General features: G+C 36.2%; 1 pseudogene; it reads right to left on the reverse strand.

The window, feature by feature from the left end:
• Positions 1 to 628: 628 nt before the first annotated feature.
• The window catches only part of LOC119260299 (histone-lysine N-methyltransferase KMT5B-like), a 116,399-nt pseudogene continuing 89,244 nt past the window's right edge, over positions 629 to 27,783 (reverse strand).

The raw sequence follows: 27,783 nt of genomic DNA on the forward strand, positions 1-27,783 counted from the left end.
AGTCTGTTTCTTTTACAAAAAAAAGTAGCTGACTCCCAGTAGGAAGAGGGATATTTTAGCTTGCTTCCTTACTATTCTCCAGTCCTGATATGTGTTAGCCTTGAAAAGTAGCAGATTTTCACCCATGGCAGCTATGAATCCCAGAAGCCAAATACTGGAGACTGCAGAATAGCTTTATAACTCCCATATAGTGCACTGTCCCCTTTATTTAACTTGCATAAAATGTTTCAGTTAAGGAACAATTGACTAGGATTTTTATTATTATTATTTTTTATTTAAGATAGTTATCTCTGATCAAATTAAGAACAACAGTTTATGGGTTAAGCCACAAAGAGTGATCTTGAAGAACTGTCACTTAAAATCTGCAGAGTGATATCCACTTTGAGCCTCTATCGCTTAACTGGAGGAAGAGGAATAAATTTGTCCTCTTCATCTCCTTGTGAAGAGAAAGACTTTTTTGTACTTTCTTCCTCATACTAGGTGCAATCATACACATCTGAGACTCCAGGAAAAAAAGGAAGTCACTGCAAAACACCCTGTTTCATGAAGCCCATCTTTACATGACCCCCCATACTCCCATCCCATTTCAGCTAAATTTTTAATTTTGTGGAACTGCTACCTGATTTTGCTAAATCCACAGAGAATATTTTTTCATAGTCTTAAATTGATGCTTATTTTTGATCTTGCTGCTGCTGTTAAGATGCCTTCCAAGAGTCATTTTGGGGATCCCAGAATTATTTTTTAGGATCAACTGTGCATTATACCTTGTTATTTATGCCTCTATTATGATGTTTTTATTTTTTTCAGTTCTGAATCTGTTTTTGTTTTGAAGCCATCTGATACCCCAATGGAAGCCCCTTGAAAGGTGAAGATGCTTAATCTAGGAACACACTCCATATGACTGCACTTGCCCTAGTCACAGTAAGACACCACCACCTTTGGTACCAAGTGAATTTTTCCATGGGACATTTGGACCACATGGCTTTCTCTGACTGCATGAATTGTTTCACTAGTTTTCTTTGCCTGAATTTTATTTTTGACATGCTGTTGTCATTCTTGTGATGCTGCTTTCCACTTTTGTGCAATTTCATGAGTTGTTTCTTCTTCCTGCACTGCAGTAGTTGATTGCTTGCACTTGGGCAAGGTTCTGCTATCCTGTAGTTGTCCAATGTATTTGGTTCAAGTTTGATGTCAGAAGTCTCTTTAAAGTTCATTTTTGACCCCATGGACTGCCTAGTTAGGTAAGTGCAGGAAAGTCCTCTCATGTCTCTCTCCCCAAGTTCTGCCTCTGCTATCTCTGTGTTTATACTTAAAAGCCCACTGGAGACTGTGTTCCTCTGGCTCTGTAATTTTTTATGGGCAAATTTTTGTAGAGGACTAGGCACTTTAATACTAATTATCCCATTTTGAGTTTTCTTGAAGTACTCTTGTTCTAGCCATATGCAATGATTTCTTAATTTTATCTTTGAATGTGAAAGCTTTGGATGCTTTTGAAGTTTCTTTGCTATTTATATAACTTAGCTTAGATGAAGTAGAGTTGGAAGAAACTGGAATTTTTGACATCAATTGTCTTGTTAATGTTCTGCTCTTGCCATTATTTTTCACACCAACTTAAGATTAATGGTTAGAAGTTGCATTGTTGTTTTTTCTTTAAGTTTTGCTTTGTTTTTTCTTTGGTGGTGTCTGCATCACTGTTGTAGTTGATAGATTTGGTGCTGTCACCAAACTTTTAAGCATATTAGTATATTTCTGTTTCTGTGAGTCCATATTTGCTATTTATAACATAAACAGACACAGGTTGGCCCATTCTGGATTTAAAAGCACCAGTTCCTCATCTTTTTTTTTTTTAAAGATTTATTTATTTATGCATATAAGAATAGGGGTGTAGGCCAGAGGTGTGGGGGGTGAGAGGATTCACCAGAGAGAGTGAGGAGCAGAACAGGCAGATCATCTGAAATACACTGCTGAGGGGAGCACCGGGCAAGGCAAGAGAGATCTGCTGCGCCATATGGGTTGCTCCCTGGCCAGCCTGGGATAGCACTGGTGCTGCAGTTGCTGGTGATAGATTGACAGTGCTGTCTTTAACCCCTGTGCCACCAGGAGGGCCCCCAGTTCCTCATCTTTCACAAGTGTAATACTCACAGAACTCATCATTTTCTTAAAAAACCCATCTCCACAATAACAAGACATTTCTCCTCTAGGTTCAATTCTATTAGATCCCTAACATATGCAATATCCAGCCAACTGATGCAAAATTAGCAGTTAGTCTGCAATCACTCTTCCCATTTGGTCTAATCCAATCCATTGAAATCTTAACTAGGACAAAAAGATGGAGTAGAAGTTAAACTCACTCACTCTAAGTTAAACTCACTCACTCTTTCTTCCTTTCTTCAAGCTTGTACAGTGATCTTCTGCCTTTGACCTCAGACTGAAACTACATTGTTAACTAATCAGCTTGTTAACTCTGTAACTTGAAAGTATTTTTTTTTTTGTGATTATATTTCAAATAATTGGATACCAAGTTTTGGGGAAAGATATTTTTAGGTCTTAAAACTGTCAAGTTTTTTTTTTTTTTTTTTTAAAGATTTTCTTCTCAAAGAGGCCCAGAATTTGCAATAATAAAGTTTTGGTTTTGTTTTTAATTGAATACTCTAAGAAGATGGTAGTCAGAGTACCTGTCAGGTAAAACACAGTTAAAAGTTTTATCAAACTGGAGGGAATATTAAGACCTGATTTATCAACTGGTATTGATGCTTTCCTCATTTTTTTAAAAGATTTATTTATTTATTTATACAAGCACTGGGTACAGTCAGAAGCGGGGAGGGTGAGAGGATTCACCAGAGCCTGAGCGGGGAACAGAATAGACAGACTGACAAAATACACTGCTGAGGGGAGCAGTGGGAGGCAGGAGAGGTTGCGTGCCATGTGGGACCCTCACCCAGTGGCCGGGGATCGAACTGGCGCCACAGAGGCTGCGACCCAGCGCTCAACCGCTGTGCCACTGGGGAGGCCCAAGCTTTCCTCATTATTATGGGAGTGATCAAAATAGAGACTATTCTTCAATTACTAAATAAGTTATCAAGGTATATCAAAGTTTTAAAAAATATAGTCAAGAACATTTAATCGATTTCCTCCTCATCTGGATAAAGTTAGATTGTTCAAGTAAAGAAAGAATGATATCTATTAATGATTTCATTGCAAAATTTTCAAAATCTAATAATTTATTCAAATAGTGAATAGTCTCCATTTATTAATTTAAAAATATTTTGAAGACCAGTGAGCCATTCTTTCTTTATATTATTATTCATTGTTTCTAGGGAAAATAACAATTTAGACCAACATAGAAATAAAGAGATATCATTTAGCTAATTAAGGTTATCTAGAGGGTTATTTGGAGGCATATTTAAATATTATATAAGATCCTCATAGTCTTTATTATACAGCTCATATTAATACACTACATCTTTTTGTTTTATTTTTTCTTTTCCTAGATGCCTTATAACTACAAAGCTGACTCTAAAATAGATGCACTGTTTATATGTAGTCTGATACCATGGGAGAAAGAAAATCATTTAGCTGTATTGTTTGCATCACCATCCCCTGCTGTTTAGGAGTAAAAGATCACACTGGAATAGCTGTTTGTCTACTTCGCCAATTTGAGTAAAGATGTTGTAATAAAAGTGAGAGCCAACAGGGGCAAAAAAAAATCTCACATGTGTCTTAAATGTTCTTATTGGAGTGGAGAAAGACAGCACACTTATTGCTCTTAAATTCCTTCTTTATTTTATCTGAGCATTCCTCTGTGCACATTCAAGCTCAGCAGGGAGTTTCAGAAAGAGACACTAGAGAAGAGTCTTGATAAACCAATATCTGAATAATTTAGGTGGCATTAAGGAGAACTGGGAATCATTAAGAGAGGCAATATGTAAGAGTGAGCTTCAAGTTTTGAGTAGTATTAGTAAGAGATTCAATATAAAGCAATCAGAAATTCCTTTTAGACCTGGAGATTGAAACTGTGAGGCAAAGCTGTTCTATAAAATGTTTTAGATAGTTAAGTCTAAAGCAAAATCCACCTTATAAATGAATCCAAATTTATTTACAGGCACCTGTACAGTGTTTTATTATTATCATTGTTTTTGTTATTATTATTTAATTATTGCCATTTATGAATCTATATTTGCACATAAAAAATGCCTTATCTTTCAAGAAGTTAACTGATTATGGTACAGGATCTATCATCAAGTTGTCATCCTCACTATCAAATTCTTCATCAACAGGTTCTTTGGCAGTGATTTAACTTTCTTAAATCTGCCAGTGTTCTTTCTTGACTCTTCACTATCTCTCACTTAGAATACACACACACTCACACACACACAACACACTAAACAAGTCTTTACATGCACAGTGTTATGAATGTGGGAAATGGTAGAATGTATTATGGTAAGTAAGCATTAGAAGCTGAGATAAATTTGTCCGCTAAGATAACAAAGATGGATGAACAAATGGCAGCTGTTTTTATATATCTATCCTTAGGATAGTAATAACTACAAATGCTATTATCTTTGGGTTTCTGCAACTATTGTACCTCACAGATTTGAAGTCCCCTAAGGAAACTGTATTTAAATTACTATCTTTGCATAACAATAAGGTGTGAAACCAGACATTAGTGACTAAAAGCAAAGCTAACATTTTAGTTTCCTTCTTTTTAGTCATCAAGAACACACTAGGAATAAAGATATGTTTCCTCTATTACTTGGATAAATATAAGCAATGATATAGGAAGCGACAATTAGGATCACCTCCAGGGCAATAGAGAACAAGTATCTTTTAAGTTCTGTTCACTGAAAAATAGTATGTTAGATGGTCTTGAAGTTTTTTTATAAATTTGTTACAATTTTCCCCTGACTTTGGGTGACAGTTTCTTGACCACAATTTTTCTTTTTGGAAAGACATTACATAACAGGTTTCATATTTTTAATAAAGAAGACTCAATTTTTCCATTATGTCACATTGTATTTTATTGAGATATATTTGTTCAGTTTATGTAAAGTTCCTCTAATCCTTGTTGACTGGGCCTCAACCTTGACATATAAGGATTACAACCTTGGCATCCTTGGCATCCTCCATACTGAGACACTTGAATAAGTACTAGCATTGTTTATATTACCTCACAACCATGTTTATTGAATGATGATCTCTAGTCCTTTTAAATGCTTGCTTGAGAAAGCTCAACACACCAAAAGACTTTGTTTACTCCAATCAACATGTTTATAGGTTTCTAACTTCCCTTTTTAAAAATAATTTAATTTAAAAGACTTACAAAAGGAGGAGGGTACCAAAGGACTATGGTGGAAGATTATGGGTATTTTGGTAGTGGGTGGGGTATGGTAGTAAACATCTGAAGAGGTGTGAACCTACACTCCTAAATCATATACAGTGTTGTAGACCAATGTCACTTCAATAAAAATAATACACTATTATTGTAAGAAAATTTACAATTGTAAGTTTTTTCTCTATTTCTTTGAGATATTTCTTCTATAATTCAGAAATGTCTTTCTTTCTTTTTTTTTTTTTAATAGAGGCATGTTTTATTTATTTATTTTATTTGTTTTTTGTTTATACATGCACTGGGTACTGTCAGAAGCGCGGGAGGGTGAGAGAATTCACCAGAGCCAGAGCGGGGAGCAGAGCAGGCAGAAAGACCGAAGCACACTGCTGAGGGGAGCAGGGGACAGCAGGAGAGGTCTGCGCGCCATGTGGGACCCTCCTCCAGTGGCCGTGGAGCAGCTGGGGATAGAACCGGCGCTGCAGAGGCCGCGGGCAGCTTCGCAACCAGCGCTCAAACACTGCGCCACCGGGGAGGCCCAGAAATGTCTTTCTTAAAGACTTGGTAGATTTCCATTTGAAATGTAAAGCTAGGGAGTCTGTTATCCAGTCTCTGTGAGTTGTTAGGAGTCTAAATTTCATAAGCTCCATTTAGCAGAGTCCTAATCACAGTGACCAGTTCCCTACGCATTTTGTGCTACTATCCATTTTCCACACTCTCTGGAACTCTGACTTGCCCGACTTGGACCCTCTCTTTAATTTCCCCATTCTTCTCTGTGTAGATTGGAGTTGGCCTAATCTTTCTTTCTACTGCAATAATCTGAATAAAAATGTCTTACTACCATTAACAAATGTCTGGCTTTTTTTATAAAAATTTATTTATTTATACAAAAACTGGGGTACAGGCCAGAGGTGCGGGAAAGTGAGAGAATTCACCAAAGTGGGGAACAGAACCAGCAGACAGACCGAAAGCACTGCTCAGGGGAGCAGCAGGCACAACAGGAGAGGTCTGCTGTGCCATGTGGATATCTCCCTGGCTGGCCTGGAATTGAAGCCACGCTGCAGAGGCTGTGGACAGCTTCACAGTGCTGCGCCCAACCTTCTGTGCCACCAGAGAGGGCACTGGCTTTGTTTTTAATAGAGAAATTTCCATTTTTCTAAAGTGATTTTAACAAGTTAAAATTTAAGATAATTTTATGAGGATTTGGTTTGTTCCATACACTACCTACATTTGATATTTTCCTTTTACTCTTTTTGGCAGTGTTGTTTATTTTAGTAGACACAAAATATTATGTAATTGCCTAGGTAGGTAACAAGTGAAATTGAATACCTTTATATATACTGGTTGGTCATTCACATACCTCTACTGAAATTTTTATTTACCTTTTTCTTATTGGTTCATTATAAATACTTAATATGCATCCTTTGTTGGATTTGTGTATAACAATATCTTCTTCCAATCTATGGTTTGCCTGATCATATGCTTAAAAATATCTGTGTACCAACATTTTTTATTATGTCATTAATAAATACTTCATATGTTTAATGTTTAGCACCTTCTGTGTTATATTTAATAGAATACATTTACCTAATTTAAAATCATAAAAGTTTATTTTAAATTATTTTCAGGTATGGTATGAATTATCTAAGAAGATAATGCAATTTACTTTAATGAATCTTAAAGAAATTTCATTAACTATTTAAATATAAAAACTTGCAGTTAAATTATTTTAAAGGGAATAGAATTTGCAATCAAAACCATTTTTAGATAATTTATATATTTTGTACATTAACCAAACATAAGTACAACTGTATGTGTTGATTTTTTTTAACATCTGAACAATGCTTTCAAAATTTAGTTATAAGTGCAAATACATAATCTCTTAAAATATTTTTGTGTAGTTTCTAGGACTTGAGGAACCATATTTGTAAAAAACATTATATGCTTAATTTAGATATAAGGTAAATTCCATGCAACTACAAAGTCATGACACTTCTATGTTATTCTTTAGGTATGCTGTTATATTATATTTAAAAAGCCACAATTTATTTAATAATTTTTACCACAGACAATATTATGTCACATGCTAAATCATGCTTTTCCTATTTTTTTCCTAATATGATGAGTCAAATTTTTAAAAAGTTTTGTATCTTCTATAAAAACATACATTTCTGTTTTGTCAGTGTTTAATATTAAGATTGATTAATTTTATTTGCTCGGCTTTCTACATTTTCCAAAGGAAAAGAAATACATTAGAAAATCATTCTGATTCCAACCTTTTAAATACAGTTTGCCATATTATAATCTAGACTCTCATAGTTGCATATTTTCTGCTTATCATATAACTCAGATATTATATCCCATGATTTAAAATTATAAAGAGCAATTTTTAAGTAATTTTTACTCTGAGTTTACTATTATATATGTATATATTTTGTATCTTTATAGCTGCTTAACTATTTCCAAATTTCTCCCAGATTCACATATTTTGTAAATAAGTTCAACATGTGAAATGGTAATTTTCAAAGTAGCAATATGCTTTGTGGGAATTTTATCTAAAGGTAGAATTTTACCCTTACAAAATTTGGGGAAAAAATACAAACTTTTCCCTGCTGAGCTGGCATTTAGCTGCTTTTTATCTTTAGCCAATCTTCAGGTAAACTAAAGATATATTCACACAATTGTCTAAACATGTCACCTACAAAATAAGGTTACATTCTCTACTGACATGTTTGAAAGGACTAGATGAAATCTTTACCATTTCACCCATCAACATTTAAATAGATCTCTTTATTGCACAGGTTAAAAGTCTCTGAAGACTATTGTATAAAAGAAGACAGCTTACTAGTGTGGAATGTAAATGCATAATTACATCTATTTTAATATCAATATGGAATTGTATGGTTTAAAAATATAATTAATTTATTCAAGAGAAAGTCTTAATATGAGATTTTCATAAAATTGCATTGTGTTTTCTTCTCCTCAGATCATTTAATTGCGTGGCACTGAAAGGAAGACTGCGAATAGAATTTCAAAAATTTAGAAGAGGTTTCGAGTCATCTCTCAAAGAGAGACTTGGTGAATGATAGGGGGGCTAATACTGTAAAGGACAGCAAACAATCAGAAGAATATAGTAGTTGAATAAACTTCTAGGTGCTCTACAAGTAATCCCTTCCTGGATCAATAATCACTTCTTAAATAACACATATATACCTATTGTTTCACAATGTCTGTTCCAAAATATATTGCGTTTCATATATTATATATTTTTTAATTTTTGGATATTTTTCTCTGCTCTATTGAATGATCTTTTTGTGTGTGTGTGTGTGTGTGTGTTTAAGTTCTTTTGTTTTCCCACATTAGAATTAGTCTGGCGATGTACAATTTTGTTTGGAATTATATACTTACTATTGATCCATCAACATAAGAAAATGTAGAACCTCAATACATTGTCTCTAAATACATGAGAATGATGTATCTTTACTTGTTTAACTAAAAGTTATCTTTTACAGAGACAAGAAGAGTATTGGTTTAGCTAACTTAGGTTTGTGAAAATTAAGCTGTCTACAGTGGGTGATAGCATAAGTAAAAGTGTAAAATAGAAAGATGTGGGCATGTTATTTGGCAGAAATTAGACTATGATTTTTGCAAAAGTAGTTTAAGTATAAAGACAAATTACTGGATAGGTAAATGAATATTAAGTATTCTGTAACAGATATAACTTGATCCCCACCATCATTAAAAAAATGACTCAAGATAAACTATATTGGATTCATTTTTTGTGAATAATCATGTCCAAGTTCACATAGGTATTAATATCCAAATTAACAACAACTTACATCTGTGGGACTGTTGGCTACAATCAGTCACATATAATTAAATTTGATTTTAAGAGGTCTCCCTGGTGGCACAAGGGGTTAACTCTCAGCACTCTGAAGCTATTGGCAGCCATTGCAGGAGTTCAATCTGATCCCTAGTCAGGGAAGTAATCCGCATGGCGCAGCAGACCTCTCCTGTCTCACCCGCTGCTCCTCTCAGCAGTGTATTTCAATAAATCTGCCTGTTTTACTCCCCACTCTGTCTCTGGTGAATCCTCTCACACCCTGCACCTCTGGCCTACACCCCAGCTCTTGTATGCAAAAATAAATAAATCTTTAAAAAATGATTATAAATAATAAATACCAATTACTGGATCCCACACATTAAATGGTAAAATGCTAATTTGAATGTGATTAATTTTTGTGTATATGTGTATGCATGTAAATAACCACATGTATCACAACTATATGAATCAATATGAACAGCATTCTCTCTTAATGATTGGTCGATTTGAAGACAAAATTTCAGATAATATATTGTAGTCAAATAATGAGCAAAAGTTAGATTTATTATTGAAGTTTTTATATTATACATTAATTTTTTAATAAAATATATGTAATTTGAATAAAGATTATGTGACGAGCAGGTGTCCCCCACTTTTCAAAGATTGTATCGCACCACTTTGCTTTTTTTTTTGACCTTTTTTTGTTAAGATTTATTTTTATTTATTTTTAAGATTTATTTTTACAATAGCTGGGGTATAGGCCAGAGTCACCAGAGGGTGACAGGATTCACCACAGACAGAGCGGGGAGCAGAACAGGCAGACGGACCAAAGGCACTGCTGAGGGGAGCAGCGGGCGAGATAGGAGAGGTCTGCCTCGCCATGTGGGATTCTCCCTGGCTGGCCGGGAATCGAACCAGTGCTGTGGAGGCTGCGGAAAGCTTCACAGCACAGTGCTCAACCCACTGCGCCACCGGGGAGACCCCATTTTGCTTTTTTGAAAGACCTACATTAGTATCTATTTTCACTAAACAGGAGAAATCTGAAAAGGATTTTCACTTTTGTAATAAAAGTCAAGAAAGCAAAACTAACGGTCAGCATGTTTGGAACAGCCGATTCAAGCCGCAGAGAGCACATCCAGGAGCAGGAACTACTTTATTCAGACTATGTAATTATGATACTCCTTCTTTTGATATATGTTAATGTTTTTAGGTTTTATGTGTTATTTGCTATAATTTTGGTATGTTATTTTTGTAGTTAGATTATTTTATGAAGTGTGATGTTTGAACTCTGACTTTTACCTATCTAGAAAATTAGAGTTCTTCTTCCAATTTGTTAAAGCAATGACTACACCAACATATTGCTTAAAGTTGCAATTGTACAGCTTGTAATAGAATATAATTGAATATCAATATACCAAAAAGGGAAAAGTCTAAGTTTTTCTTTTCTTGCTTTCTGCTTTGAGCAGTGTCTGTCTCCAACAGCAAATACATGTCTTCCATGGTTCCAGATTTCATCAAGTACTTTCTTCCTTTGATCCCCTCTCAGTTTTATGCTTTATTCATGATTTTATTACCAACTAATGTTTGACTTTTTATCATTTTAATTAAATTCTTGCATTGAATTCCCTTAGAACTAGTCATAGTTACTGTTTTATTTTGCAGTTCATAATCTGACTTATACACAGGTCAGCTGTTTTATGTGCATATATATAAAACAGTTGTTTCAATATACATTAACATAAGGCAGCTTCTTATGCACACATTTAAAACAGTTCAGAGTAACATAAAATTTCCTTCTTCTGGAGACAGAAATATTTTAAGATATTGTTTTTCTTGGACATAACTGTCAGATAATATAAAATATTAGGAGTATAGATGAAATGTTAGGTATCTACTTATAACATCAGACAATGTTCAAATTCTATATATAATATGCAAAAATACTTTAAATACTTTTTTGTTCATTCTATTATTTCATGAAATGTTTTTAGCAAAAATCCCTAATATGCATCTTTTACATTAGTGATATTGTCATCATTACATTACATTAGTGATATTGTCATCATTACAGCTTATTTCTATTTGGAAACTCTAATGATTTTCTTCAGTGAATCATCTTCATATCAATGTAATTGTGATAGATTTTTTTTTGGAAGATGAGAATTAATTTCATGCCACACTTAGTCATCTGAATAAATTTCAGAAGACATCTTTCCACTCATTCTGTTAAAGTGTAACTGTACTGTAAGCATTTATTTTGCTTTTAATAATGATCTATAATAAAATCAATTATTACAATTCATATTATCATAAATCATTGAGTGTGTGTTGTAACTGAGCACATTCTTTTTTTACAAATCAATCCATACAGGTGTGCTACAGAAGCAATCAATGCCAAAAATTACTGTGATCTGAAATGTTTGCAGAAAGTTCCTGAAACAGAAGATGGTTGTTTTAAAATGTGTGCAATTTGAGAGCACTTTAAATTATGAGAGACTTTGTAAGGACTCTCAACAATACTTTTTGGGAAAACATCACATTATTTTTCAAGCAAATGTCAGTAATAAACTTCCTCTTTGTCTATATACATTCTTGAGAGGCAGGGTGGTGCTTGTAACTGCATTTAAGTTATATATAAAAATATTATGCCAATTGAGTAAAATAAGGAAGGAGTAAGCATTGCTTGATGCATTCAAAAATGTTTTAAGTAATTAAAATAATATTTGTTTCTTTTATAATCTCTTTCAGGGACAAAGGGTGAGAAGAAATATATGATAACAAATTACATAATGTCAACTATGTAGGGAAAATATTACTGTACTATATGGTCAGTTTATAACAGAAACTATTTGGTTGCTTTAGTTCTCCTGAGAGACTTACTTAACAAACACTCCTGAAAAGTTTAACTCTGTATCATGTGATCTACTTCATTCTCATAGTAAAAACTGATTGGCTAAAGAGGTTCAACCTCTAATCAGTTTGTATCTCATGTATTTGAAACTGGAATCTGGGAGATTGATACTGAAGAATAGAACACAGTCTACCCTGTGTCTTACATCTGAATTAGTAACAGTGTTAATAGATCAGCTCCCAAAGCGGGGAACTCTGAAACTATTTTTGTTTTTTAAGATTTATTTATTTATGAGCACAGAAACTGGGGTTTAGGCCAGAGATGTGGGAATGAAAGGATTCACTAGAGGCAGAGTGGGGAGCAGATCAGGCGGATATACTGAAATGCACTGCTGAGGGGAGCAGCAGGCGAGACAGGAGAGGTCTTCTGCGCCATATGGGTTAGCTCTGTGGCTGGGGATTTGATTCATGTTGAAGTGGCTGGAGGTAACTTGACAGCACTGTGTCTTTAATTCCTGCACCACCAGGGAGACCTTGAAACTACTCTTGTTTCTACACTTGCTCACTGGATCAGTGTTTCCCTGGATCTGTGAAGTATAACATGCCTCCTTATAATAAACTTGGGATAACTTGAATAACTTTCCGATCATTGACATTAGTATTTCCCTAAAAATTTCAGAACTAAGATAATTTATTTAATTTAAATGCTATTTTGGACCCTTTCTTCTGCCTATATAATCACAAAGATATTTTTTTCTTTTTGTTAATATACTTCTTTTTTATTGCTGTTAATTGATATATTATCTCCTCAATGTATCATTGTCTCAAGTTTTCTAAAATGCTATTTTATTTCCTATATGTGTGCACATACACACATACACTCAAACATACAATATTCATCAATTTAATAAACACCTGCCCTGTTCAAATATTATTCAGATGTACATTTTTCAGCAGAGTCTAAAAGGCCTATCAGTTAATTCAAGCAATTTGAATGTGGCCAGTTGGAATTGTGACCATGTTCTCTATTGCAAAATAAACATCAGATTTTCACAAGAGATAGTCAGAAAATAAAAGTAGTAATTTTTTTTTTATTTTCTATTATTTTAAGTTGAAATATATTTTAGATATATTGGATTAAGCAAACGATCTTATTAAAATTCACTCAACTTTTTATGGACCTTATTTAATGTGATTCTTTTAAAAATGTAAGGCAGCTATATTTAATTTAAATTTGCAAATTAAATTTCACAAATTTCACTGTTACTGCAAGGACTCTGCATAAAAGCTCGGTTCCATGTTCCTTGCCCCACCTAATGCAGGGTATTGCTGAGCAGTGAGAGACTTGGAAGGGAAACAGGAAGGGAGACTTGAGTTGCAGAAAGACACATAAAAAAGAAGTGTGTGCTTGCTTCTCAGCTTTGGACTTGTACTGGGGATTTGGGGGACATGGAAAGAGACACATGGAGTTGGTATGTGTAGACACACTTGGCAGAGACACATGGGTGAGAGACACAGGGGAGGCTGACAATGCCAGCTGTTACTTTGATTTATACTTTGATTTTGATCCTAAACTTGCTTGACTCCTCTGCCCTTTTATGTGTTTCCCTGCCAGAAGACTTGTGGCAAATTTTCTGGCCTCAGAGCCCCCATATTGAGGCAGCCCTCTTTGACCCACAAGGGGATGGGAAACTTTGGGTGTTTTATTGAAAAGTTATACTTTCTTCTCTTCTCTCTCTGTGCACACTAATCCTATTAAAGTTATTTCATACTAAGAGTATGCTTTGTCTTTTTGAGATGGATGGCAGTACTACTTTAGAATGTGAAAGTTTAGGGATTCCAGGGTACCCCTTAGTCTGCACACTAACAGCACTATTATAATGAAGTTGCAAGATGTAATTGGCTTACATCAAATATGAGTCCAATATGCAATAATCATGCACCTTAAATAATATCATAATGTAAGAGTCATATATTATAATGTAATTATATTACAAGTGAAAACTGAGTTTGTGTTGAAACTGGAAGTATAGACAGGAATTATGGTTAAAATCTAAGGGAAAATGAATACTACACATGATGGTTAATTGATTCTAAAAGACTCATATAGACTATGAATAAAAGGAGGTGAGTAAAGGCATATAAGTAGTTAGGTGAAATACCATGCATGTATATAATTAAAGGTCAGTCTTATAGATAGCATGTTTAAAGAGGAATGGAACACCATGGTGACTTTCACCAGAGAGATCTGAAAGATATTGGGAGTCACTATCTCTTAACTCAGCATTGTTATTTTCCTATAAAATTTGCTCTAGTGAGTAAGTATAATTTGCTTAAATTTCCTTGGAAATTTTACACAATCTATTCTTCTTTTATAAATTTACATTTCATTTGTTATTTCTCAGTGTTTTCAAGCATTTTTAAAAAGGATAAAATTTGGCCATGCACTGTACATAACATATAAATGAAGCATGGTTGCTTAGGAATTTCATAATTTCCATCTATTCTGACATTTTAAGAGCATAAAAATTTGACCTTAAATGGTCAAAGAAAAAGAAAACAACTGTTAGCGATTTCATTGTCCTGTTTTACCTCATTATCTCTTGTTGAATCTCCTACTGTTAATAAAATTGAAAAATCCTGCTGAGTTGAATGTCCAATAGCCTGAATAAAATCGATTTTAGCTTTGTGTATCTCTTGTCTTAACTTGATCATTAACAGCAATGACAAAAAATTATCATAGTAAAATTTTCTTTATGTATATTTAATGGTTATTTGGTTATGCTGTGAATTTACCTTCTCATAATGAACAAAATAATAGAGATCAATATCATCATTCAAAAAACTAAGATTAGAAAGTGGCCATAAAAGAGGACCAGAAGGGAGGGAAGCACAGAACCCTGCTCCCCTCCCCCGCCCACAGAGGTGACACTCTCCGACCGGCAGAGAGGAGGAAACAACAAACCAAAACGGCCAACAAGAACAAACAACGCAGCAAGCGGGACTGTGAGTGGAAAGGAACTATTGCAGCCACCACACCCCGTGAAAGGGAGCTGTGGAGAACCCTGCAGGATCCGCCGCGGCGGTGAGCGAACGGCTCCGGGCGCCATTAGAGAAGAACAAAGACCCCGGGAGACTCGCACACAGCCCGGGCGGCCGGTAAGCTTGCGCGGAAAAGCGGTGCGCTTGGCGCGCTTGAAAAGCAAACGCGGACCGGGATCCCGGCTGCCCAGGTCCCCGCGCCTGAGACCTAGGCTTGCGGGGAGACGCGCGGAGGCCCTCACAGGGGTGAAAGTCCCTCCCTGAGTGAGCAGGAACCAGGCGCCCAGGCACGGGAGCGGGGTGCAAAAGGCGCCATTCCCGCGCCACTGAACTGGGCTACAGCCCGCGTCCTGGACCTGAGGGCTTTGAACTGAGACCCGGGGCACGAAATTCTGGGCGTGGGTTCTCCACGATGGTGGGGCACAAGGCAGACACAGCACCCCAAAGCCGTTGAAGTTTACCCTACCATTCTCGCTCTCTGTTCCCTGTCTCACGGGGGTGAGGGAGTTGAAAAACAGCCCCCCAAGGAAAATAGGAGAGATCTCTGGCGCCACCTAGCGACCAGAAAAAAAGTCACTAACACCCCATAGAACAGGGAAATTTCTTAAGTCTTCTTGAAAAGGGCAGAAGGCTTCTGGAGGACCCAGTGGCCAGCTGGGAAGATAGCCCACGCCAGGCCCCTTCCGACCAGCACTCTGAGCCCACAGAGGGAGCAGGCACCCACGTCCAGGGCAGACCGGGCACACAGAAGTGTGTGCCTGAGACCGGATGTACAGGGACTGCGTCCCGCTTCGCCAGTTTAGAAAAGGGACATTTCTTCAGTAAAGACTTCCAGAAACCAGCAGAAAGCCCCCGCAGAAGCCAGAGATGGTTCCTGGAGGAGCCAGAGGGGAGCGAAGAAGTTCACCCAAGATGACGGCCAGTCCGAGCAACACAGTGTCCCAATGCATACGACAAATTAGAAAACAGACAGTAGGGAGTAGAAGAACCACACGCAACCTAACAACGCCTCAGGAAAGAAGCACACCACAAAAAGAAAACCACCCTCCAGATTGCAACGACAGTAACATGGAAGAAATTCTGAGCCTTCCAGAAAGAGAATTTAAAATTGCCCTGATTAAAAAAGTGGCAGAAGTCATAAAGGAAAACAATGATCAGAAGAAGGAAATTGAGTCCCTAAAGAGGGAAAACAATGGTCAGAAGAATGAAATTGAGTCCCTAAAAAGGGAAAACAATGGTCAGAAGAATGAAATTGAGTCCCTAAAGAGGGAAGTAAAAGAAATGCAGGAGATCAAAGAATTAATGGAGGAACTAAAGAACTCTGGGAAAAGCAATGAAAGCAGAATAGATGAAATAGAAGAACGAATAAGTACTCTTGAAGACACGGAAATAAAAAGAACCAAAACAGAAAAGGAAAGAGAAGTACGAAGGAAAAAGAACAAAGAAAGACTTCGGGAACTATCTGACTCCATGAGTAAAGGAAATATAAGAGTTATAGGAATTCCAGAAGGAGAGGAGAGAGATGTAGGAACAGAGAAAATATTCCAGGAGATAATTGAAGAGAACTTCCCAAATGTGAAGAAGGAGCTGAAAATTGATATACAAGAAGCAAGAAGAACACCAAACTTCCACGACGAAAGGAAAAACACAGCAAGACACATAATAGTAAAGCTCCCAAGAATCCAGGACAAGGAAAAAATAATGAAGCTGACAAGAGGGAAGAGACAGATAACATTCAAAGGAAAACCAATCAGGCTGACATCAGACTTCTCCGAAGAAACACTACGGGCAAGGAGAGAGTGGAGGGACATAGTCAACAGACTCCAAGAAAACAGATGCCAACCAAGAATACTCTATCCCGCAAAGCTCTCCTTCCTCTTTGAAGAAAGAATATGGACCTTCCCAGACAAAGAGAAACTCCGGAATTTCATTACAACTAAACCCCCACTCCAAAAAATACTACAAGGAATCCTAAAGCCAGAACCTCAGAGGGATGAATAACAACGAAAGAAGACCAAAAAAAAAAAAAAGTTATTAAAAGAATAAATAAATAAGATCAAAGGAAAGACAAACACAATGGCAAATACAGATGCTAACATATCAATATTAACTCTAAATGTAAATGGACTAAACTCTTCAATAAAAAGACACAGAGTTGCAGCCTGGATTAAGAAACAAAGCCCAACCTTTTGCTGTCTCCAGGAAACACATTTAGCTACAAAAGATAAAAATAGGCTTAAAGTTAAAGGATGGAAAACAATCCTACAAGCAAATGGACCAAAAAAGAAAGCAGGAACAGCTATACTTATATCAGATAAAACAGACTTCAAACTCAAAAAGATAAAAAGAGACCCTAGTGGTCACTACATTATGATCAAGGGGACAATACTTCAAGAAGAAATAACACTCATTAACATATACTCACCAAACGAAGGAGCACCAAAATATATCAGACAACTGTTGTCCTCTCTGAAAACAGACATCAGAGAAAACACATACGTAGTGGGAGACTTCAACACACCACTATCAACAATGGATAGATCAACAAGACAAAAAATAAGTAAAGAAACTAAAGCTCTAAATAAGGACCTAGAGCATTTGGGCTTAACAGACATCTATAGAACACTAAACCCAAAAAAAACGGAGTACACATTTTTCTCAAGCGCACATGGATCATTCTCCAGGATCGATCACGTACTGGGGCACAAGACAAACATCAACAGAAACACCAAGATTGAAATCATACCAACCATTTTTTCTGACCATGAAGGCATCAAACTAGAAATAAACCATAAAAAGAAGGCAAGGAACTATCCTACCTCATGGAGATTAAAAACCACACTACTGGAAGACCACTGGACTAACGAGGAGATCAAAGAAGAAATTAAAAAATTCTTTGAATTGAATGACAAGGAGGACACCAATATCCTAAATGTATGGGATGCAGCAAAAGCAGTAATAAGAGGAAAATATATAGCAATAGAAGCTCACATCAAAAAACAAGAAAGAACTCAAAGAAACAACCTAATCTCGAAGCTCAGAGATCTAGAAAAAGAACAACAAAAAAACCCAAAACCAGTAGAAGAAAAGAAATAATAAAAACCAAAGCAGAAATAAATGAAATTGAAACTAAAAAAACAATCCAAAAGATCAATGAAACCAAGAGATGGTTCTTTGAAAAAATCAATAAAATAGACAAACCCCTAGCCAGCCTCACAAAGGAAAAAAGGGAGAAAGCACAAATAAACAGGATCATCAATGAAAGAGGAGAAATCACAAAGGACACAGCAGAAATCAAAAGAATAATCAGTAACTACTATGAACAGTTATATGGAAACAAGTACAACAATCTAGAGGAGATGGACAAATTCCTACAACTCTACAATCACCCAAAGCTAGATAAAGAAGAAATAGAACACCTAAACAGACCAATTACAATTAGCGAAATTGAAATGGTAATCAAAAACCTTCCCAAAAACAAAAGCCCAGGACCTGATGGATTTACAAATGAATTCTACCAAAGATTCAGAGACGAATTAGTGCCTATCCTTCAAAAACTCTTCCAAACAATTGAGAAGGAAGGGACAATACCAAACACGTTCTATGAAGCCAACATTACACTAATACCAAAACCGAATAAGGACAACACAAAAAGGAAAACTACAGGCCAATCTCCCTAATGAACACTGATGCAAAAATCCTCAATAAAATTTTAGCTATCAGAATCCAACAATGTATCCATAAGATAATTCACCACGACCAAGTAGGATTCATTCCAGGGACACAAGGATGGTTTAACATCCGAAAATCAATCAACGTTATCCAACACATCAACAAAAAGAAATATAAAAACCATATGATAATATCAATAGATGCTGAGAAAGCTTTCGACAAAGTGCAACACCCATTCATGATAAAAGCCCTTGAAAATCTTGGGATACAAGGAACATACCTCAACATCATAAAGGCCATCTATGACAAGCCAACAGCCAGTATCATCCTCAATGGTGAAAAGTTGAAAGCAATTCCATTAAGATCTGGAACAAGACAAGGGTGTCCACTCTCACCACTGCTTTTCAATATAATACTGGAAGTCCTAGCCAGAGCAATAAGACAAGAGAAAGACATACAAGGAATCCAAATAGGAAAAGAAGAAGTCAAACTATCACTATTTGCAGATGATATGATAATATACATAGAGAACCCCAAAAACTCCACAGAAAAACTAATTCAACTTATCAATCAATTCAGTAAAGTGGCAGGATACAAAATCAACACGCAAAAGTCAGTAGCCTTCCTATACACAAACAATAAATCTGAAGAAGAAGAAATAAAAAAAAAAACATCCCTTTTATTATCGAAACAAAAAAAATCAAATATTTGGGAATAAATCTAACAAAAGAGGTAAAGGACCTATACAAAGAAAATTATAAAACACTGTTAAAAGAAATAGAAGAAGACACAAAGAAATGGAAAGACATCCCCTGCTCATGGATTGGAAGAATAAACATTATTAAAATGGCCATCCTACCAAAAGCAATATACCGATTCAATGCTATTCCAATCAAAATTTCAATGTCATTCTTCAAAGAAATAGAACAATTATTGATGAAATTCATATGGAATCACCAAAAACCCCGAATAGCCAAAGCTCTACTGAAAAAAAAAGAAGGGAATGGAGGCATCACACTCCCAGACTTCAAACTCTACTACAAAGCCATAATCATCAAAACTGCATGGTATTGGAACAAGAACAGACATACAGACCAATGGAATGGAATAGAAAATCCAGAAATAAACCCACAGGTTTATGGTCAACTAATCTTTGACAAAGGAGCAAAGACTATGCATTGGAGCAAAGAAAGTTTGTTCAATAAATGGTGCTGGGAAAACTGGGTTGCTACATGCAAAAGAATGAAGCTTGACCACTACCTCACACCATACACAAAAATCAACTCAAAATGGATTAAAGAACTAGACATAAGACCTGAAACCATAAAATACATAGAAGGAAATATAGGTGAAACACTACGTGATTTCATATCAAAGACATCTTTACAGACACATCACCCAAAGCAGTGATAGTGAAGGCAAAGATAAACAGCTGGGATTACATCAAATTAAAGAGCTTCTGCACAGCAAAAGAGACAATAACAAAAACAAAGAGAAACCCCACCAATTGGGAGAACATTTTTGCACCCAACACTAATGATAAAGGACTGATCACAAAAATCTGCAAAGAGCTGATGAAACTCAACAACAACAAAGAAAATACTCCAGTCAAAAAATGGGCAGAAGAGCTAAAAAGAAACTTCTCTGAAGAGGAAATGCAAATGGCCAACAGGCATATGAAAAAATGTTCAACATCACTTGTCATCAGGGAAATGCAAATCAAAACTACCATGAGATACCATCTTACACCAGTGAGAATGGCACATATTAAAAAAACTAGCAAAAACAAATGTTGGCGAGGTTGTGGAGAAAAAGGAACTCTCCTGCACTGTTGGTGGGAATGCAAACTGGTCCAACCACTATGGAGAGCTGTGTGGAGATTTCTGGACCTACTAAACATAGAGCTTCCATATGATCCAGCAATTCCACTCCTAGGTATTTACCCAAAGGACACAGAAACATCAATTCCAAAGAACACCTGCACCACTATGTTTATAGCAGCACTGTTTACAATAGCTAAGCTTTGGAAACAACCCAAATGCCCAAAAATAGATGACTGGATCAAGAAGATGTGGTACATATATACCATGGAATATTACTCAGCATTCAAAAAAGATAAACACATGCAATTTGCAGCAACATGGATGGCGCTGGAAGGGATCATGCTCAGCGAAATAAGCCAAAAAGAAAAAGAAAAATACTGGATGGTCTCACTCATAGCAGGAATCTAGAAAACTTAAATAAGGGATCAGGAAAAAGAATAACTACAAGAAAGTGAAAATCAAAATCAACAAAAAACTATGAACCAGAGACACTTTTTGGGGGGTGGGGGCCGGGAGGGGAGGGATTGGGGTCAGAATGGGGCATGTGCAGTTGTATGGGGAATATAAAAATAAAATTTATTATTTAATAAAAAAAAAAATCGAGAAAGAGAGCTCAGCCTAGGGGAAAAGCACTGAATGTTTTTTGTAATAATTTCACAATTGTGTTTTATTAAATCATTGAGGCAGTTGCTGGTGTCCTAGTAAAAAAAAAAAAAAAAAAAAGAAAAGATTGTATTTTAACTGGGAAGCAGAATTAAAAGCCAATTTTATATATATTAAAAAAAAAAACTAAGATTAATTCTCAATCCCCTCATCAAAATGGCCCTTAAAATTTAGTAAAAAAATTTAATGTAACCACACATTTTGGATTACAGAATTTTATTATGTATGTACATTTGAAGAAGATGCTAAAATATATATGTATTACTAAAAAATCACCTTATTTTAAAAATACTTTGGAAAATGTCAGAAATAATGAGACTATTAAGCTAGTATATTAGAGAAAGTAATTATAGCTTTAATGTGTTTGCTTCAAGTACATATAAAAAACAGGAAAAATTTTCATTTCTACCAAATAAATATAAAAACTGGGGTCAAGTATAAAACAATAATAACAGGTGAAAATGATTATTCTATCCATCAGAAGTAATTTTGCATAAAAATTATAATTGTAAGACTCCTGCATCATTATATTTTGTATTGAATAATTTTTATATGAATTTATTAAAATATTCTGACTTACATTCTCAGAATTGTGTTTTTTAAATCAAAGTTCAAAAACTCTGTTGTCTTGATGCTAATAGGATGATACTTGTTTTCTTGACTCAGTGCTTTTAATTTAATTAAACCCTCCTGCTTTTTTGGAATCCATTGTTCTGAAGTTCTGTTTTGTACGAGGAAAAGAAAAATTACTGCAACATTTCAGTCCTTCAGAAGATGTCCACTGGGAGGTTAGATCCCAGTGTCCCAAAAGCTATTAAATATAGGAGTAGTGTGGAACTGATTCACCTAAGCATAAATGCTAGAAAATTAGTTCACATTAAGCTGCATTTAAGAAAGTTATTTAATAATATCCTTAACATAGCTCTAAAAATATTCTGAATGTAAACATAAAATCCACACATGCTACTGTCCTGGGGAGATTTTGATTCTTCTCTTGATTCCATGAGGGTTAGTGAACTAGAAATGAAAATTTAAAAACCACTAATTGCAACAGATTTTGTGCCTTTTTTTCTTTTTTAGTGTTGCCTGTTTTAACAATATTTATAGGGGAGTTGACAAATGTAAAAGCTTAGGAATTATTATTACTCATTTTTATCTCTAAGCATTCTTGTTTTCAAAAGAAACATTATGTTGAGAGTATTCTGGTTGATCTTCATAATAGAGATAAGAATAAGCAGTTTAGGCATCTGATGAGCTATTAGGTAGAAAATTCTTAGAAAACATAAAAGTTCTATACAAATATGGTTATTATTCAACTATATGAAGAAACTGTTACATGATTGCTGTTTATTCATTCATACTATAACTCAATCCCTTCCCATTAATTATGATAGGGGAAATTGCTGTTTTCACATCATAAAAAATAAAAATTACATTTTGAAAAATCAAAATAGTACTATTTCCCTTTTAATGCTTTCAAAATATTCTTTTCAGGGGCCTCCTGGTGGTGCAAGAGGTTAATACACAGCGCTATGAAGATATCCACAGCTACTGCAGCATGAGTTGGATCCTTGGCCAGGGAGGTGACCCACATGGTGCAGCAGACCTCTCCTGACGCACTTGATGCTCCCTTCAGCAGTGCATTTGAGTAGATCTGCCTGTTCTGCTCCCCACTCTGTCTCTGGTAAATGCTCTCATCCCCCCCACCTCCGCACCACTGGCCAGCACCCCAGCTCCTGTATGCATAAATAATCTTTAAAAAAATACTCTTTCCAGAGATCAGTTTCATTTATATCCTTTTTCTTCAAGCTTAAGATAAAAGAATGATCCCCCTAAATTAGAATATATTCTTAAAAATAGACATTTCCATACTCATAAATGATTAAATGCTTATTTAATGATATTAATTACTTATTAAATAGCAATAATAAATTATTGATAGTATGATTTCTTCTTTTTTATGTTTTTATTATTTATTTTTATTTATTTAGGCATAATACAGGAATTGGGGTTGGTAGTGAGAGAATTCACCAGAATAGAGTGGGGACCAGAACAGGCAGATCTATTGAAATTCACTGTAAGAGAGGCAGCAGGTGAAACAGGAGAGTTTGCTGTGCCATGTGGGCTAGTGCTCTGGCCAGCCAGGGATCCAACTCAGACTGCACTGGCAATAGAGTGATAGTGCTGAGCCCTAACCCCTTTGTCACCAAGGAGGCTCAGATTGTACAATTTCTTAATATTTCCTATAATCTGCCTCTACTTCTACCCTTTTTGGGGTGAGATGTAGAAATTCTATTATAGATACTACTTTCTCATATAACTCACAACCATACTATCTGTCATTACTCCATAAAGATGTACATACAGGGCCCCCCCTGGTGGCGCAGCAGTTGAGCGCTGGGCTGTGAGGCTGCCCGCAGCCTCTGCAGCGCCGGTTCATTCCCCGGCCGCCGGCCAGGGTCCCACAAAAAAAAAAGATGTATATACAGATGATGTAAAATGACTAGTTGTGACATAAATGTTATGAAATAATGGGATTCATGTTTTGTTTCTACATCTTGATTTACAAGCTATGGCTGAAGGGCCTCCCCTGAAGGGTGGCGCAGCGGTTGAGTGATGGGATGAGAAGCTGCCCGCAGCCTCTGCAGCGCCGGTTTGATCGCTGGCTGCCAGTGAGGGTCCCACATGGCGCGCAGACCTCTCCTGCTGCGCCCGCTGCTCCCCTCAGCAGTGTACTTCGTCACTCTGCCTGTTCTGTTACCTGCTCTGGCTCTGGTGAATTCTCTCACGCTCCCATGCTTCTGACTGTACCCAGTGCTTGTATAAATAAATAAATCTTAAAACAAACAAACAAACAAAAAACAAAGCTATGGCTGAAGGCTAACATGGAGAGGCCAATGCACTGAGGAAAGAAAAAAAAAAACAAAAAGCACCTATTACGTACATTTCCCAAAAGCAGAGAGCATCCTATGATATGGGAGATACCAGGTTTGGTCTGCAGACAGAACACAGGAACAAGAGAAAACCTAAGTCACTGCTCTTCATAAGGGGCTTTACAGGGCAGAATAACTAGAATTTTAGATTGTGTAGTTTGAGCATTCCAATGGACTTTGGGCTATAGATGTGGTCTCTACTCACTTTTTTTTTTTTTTTTTTCTGGCCCTGCTATGATTCAGAGGCAGAGAAATATTGGCTTGGTGTGTGAGAACTTGATAAGAAAGTAGCTAGGGAACAGCCTTAGGTCAGGGATGATAAATTCCAGGCAAGCAGGCAAGCAGACTTTCAGAAAGAAGTAAATGCTTTAGCCAACACTGTGACCCTGTGATGGCACAGCAATTCCAGGAAAAAACAAAACAAAACGAAACAAAACATAGTACAAGGATAAATGCAGCAATTTTAAGTGTGGCATAGATAAATGGAGGTGGAATATTTTTTATACAGAAAGTTCTTCCTAGCTCTACTGGTTATTTTTTTTCTTCTATTTTTTTTTTTTTTATAAAGTTCTATACATTTTTTTTTAAGATTTATTTATTTATTTATATTTATTTATTTATACAAGCACTGCATACGGGAGAGTGAGAGAATTCACCAGAGCTCGAAAGGGGAATAAAACAGGCAGACTATGGAAATGCACTGCTGAGGGGAGCAGCGGGCGGCAGGAGAGGTCCGCGTGCCATGTGGGACCCTAGCCCAGAAACCGGGGATTGAACCGGCGCTTCAAAGGCTGCGGACAGCTTCGCAACCCAGCGCTCAACCGCTGCGCCACCGGGGAGGGCCTCTACTGGTTATTTTTTAAAACAACCAGCTAGCCAGCTAAACAAAACACTCAACACTGTGCTTACTGACTTGACTTTCAACTCAGTGTAGTTTGAGACCTAAGGAGAGGATTCACTAAAACTATTTTCATGAAAATTCTTTGCTTGGAAAACCTGGAGGACTGAATTTCAAAGCTCAGTTCTAGAAAAGTCAGCCACATTTCTCAGTTGCTTAGGGAAACTTCTCTAAAACTGGTAATAATAGGGCCTCTTCAGTGGCTCAGCGGTTGAGCACTGGGTTGCAAAGCTGCCCTCAGCCTCTGCAGCTTTGCCGGTTCGACCCTGGCTGCTCCCCGGCCACCGGAGGAGGGTCCCGTATGGCGCGCAGACCTCTCCTGCCACCCGCTGCTCCCCTCAGCAGTGTACTTTGGTCCTTCTGCCTGCTCTGCTCCCCACTCTGGCTCTGGTGAATTCTCTCACCCTCCCGCGCTTCTGACTATACCCAGTGCTTGTATAAATAAATAAATAAATCTTAAAAAAAAAAAAAACCTGGTAATAATAATCATATTAATAGTCACAGAACAGTTATTGGAAGAATCAAATGTGATAATTTTCAACAATTCTTAGACTAATGACTTAAGGCATGCAGGTAATAAGCAGTTCCCTTGCTAATGAGAACTACTATAGCATGTAGCTCAACAGGGCAATGCTATTCCCCAGGGCCCATCTTGAGGAAGTGGACTACTGACAAGATGGCCTTACAGTTTTGACCAATAAACTGATGTTTTTGAGACCCTTTTATTATATTTTAGTCTAGAAATTTAACCTCATCAGAGAAAGGATCATAAAATATATTTAACATATAGTTTAAAAGTTAAATCAATTTAACTTAAAGGATCTTTAACAAATGATATCAATATTTTCCAATACTGACAGCAAAAGAAGACATCACTCAATCTGTTCATTTATAGATGTATATCATTCAAAACTGCCAAACATGCCATGAAAAAATCCACTTTACAAGAGGAGAGAGCATTGTTAAAAATAAACATCATTTTCTTGCATTATTTTTGAAAATAGGAAGCTAAAATTTCATCTCTTTTAACTCTAAAAAGAATATCACAATGAAATCATATTTTATTAAACAGTTAACATTTAAGTCTTTTGTATTAAGAACCTAATTACTGAAACACAAGAAAACTACTTATCTGATTCAACTGACAATTGTGGAACCAAGCCTAGCCGAGGTTTTGCCATTTTGTATATCCTCCACTTTGATATGTTAGTCCTTGTACAGCCACATTCCGGAGATAGTTTCAACAGTCACAACCTTCACTCCACTTGGTGACAAAAAAGCAGACCACCCCAGCTGCCAATGAGGGCAGTCCTATCCATTAATGGGACAGCATCTCTAACCATCCAATCAGTTTGAAACTATAACTGCACATGCCAAAATGCCTTTGTAGTAGCCAACAAGTAATTGCCAGCTTGTTTCAAAATTCGCGCCTGTTGGTGACCCTATTTAAGACCCTTGCTTCCTCTGTTCGGGCTCTCGATATCTGCCACTGCGTTGGTAGGTGCTGTGAGCCTGGACTCGAGTCTGTAATAAACTCCCTTTTGTATTTGCATCGGCTGTCTTTGGATTCTTGGAGGCTATGTTCTCCGAGTCTGCTGATCTTGGGCACAACAACAATAAATAATTTAAATATACTTATTAATTTAGTTTCCCATTTTACCAAATAAGGTAAGGGGAATTGAATCAATGTAACTAGGATTACATTATGCACGGGTAGGATATATATATCACAGTATGCAGTAAAAAAAAATGATTTGATACTATTTCAAATTCTACATATATGCTGAATACTATTATATCAAATGTAGTTACTCTATTGTACAGAGTACATGAAATGAAAGATGATAAATTGTTTCCAGGTGCATATCCAAACACAGCATGTATATAAGCATCTTCTGTTCTTTTTCAACATTTCTTTTTTTTATTTTATTTAATATTAGTTAATTACCATATTTATTTAATCTTGCCTTTGACCTTTTTTTAATATTTATTTTTATATAAGAGCTAGGGTATAGGCCAGAGGCGTGGGAGGGTGAGAGGATTCACCAGAGACAGAGTGGGGAGCAGAACAGGCAGACTGACAAAATACACTGCTGAGGGGAGCAGTGGGTGGGACAGAAGTCTGCTGCACCATGTGGGATTCTCGCTGGCAGGCCGGGATCAAACCCTCACTGCAGAGACTGAGGACAGCTTCACAGCACTGCGCTCAACCTGCTGCACCACCGAGGAGGCCCTCTTTTTCAACTTTTCAATGATTAACATTTTAGGGAAAAATATAAGAATAAATTGAAGCTAAGGAAAATGTACTAAAGAAGTCTTCAGCTTTTCTAGACAATTAAGGAACAATTCTTCCTTAGCATAAGTGACAAATGAAGAAGGAAAGCAGACTGAGTAAAATATGCTTTAAACCTTAATTTAAAATCCATTACTTAAACAATAGACCTGATAATTGTTGAAGGCTTCCATGTAGGTTATGCATTTTATTCTCTTTTAAGCAGACATACTATTTTTTTCTACATCAAATATAGTTAATAACAGTCTGGAACATATGGCTAGCTAATTGTACCAAATGACGATGGCAATGGTAAGCTTAACAGAAGATGGTGTGATTATTAAACAGTTGTAGACTTGATTTAGCACTGTGTTTACTAGCTTATGAGTAGGGCAAAAAGGGCACATTTAATACTTTCTAAGCAAAAAAAGAAAATAGATTATTTAAATCTTTCTCAGTCATTTTTTCCATAGCAATTGAA

Source organism: Talpa occidentalis, unplaced genomic scaffold (assembly GCF_014898055.3).
Source record: "Talpa occidentalis isolate TD23 unplaced genomic scaffold, MPIMG_talOcc4v2.1 talOcc4.6, whole genome shotgun sequence".
In the NCBI taxonomy this organism is placed as follows: Eukaryota; Metazoa; Chordata; class Mammalia; order Eulipotyphla; family Talpidae; genus Talpa; species Talpa occidentalis.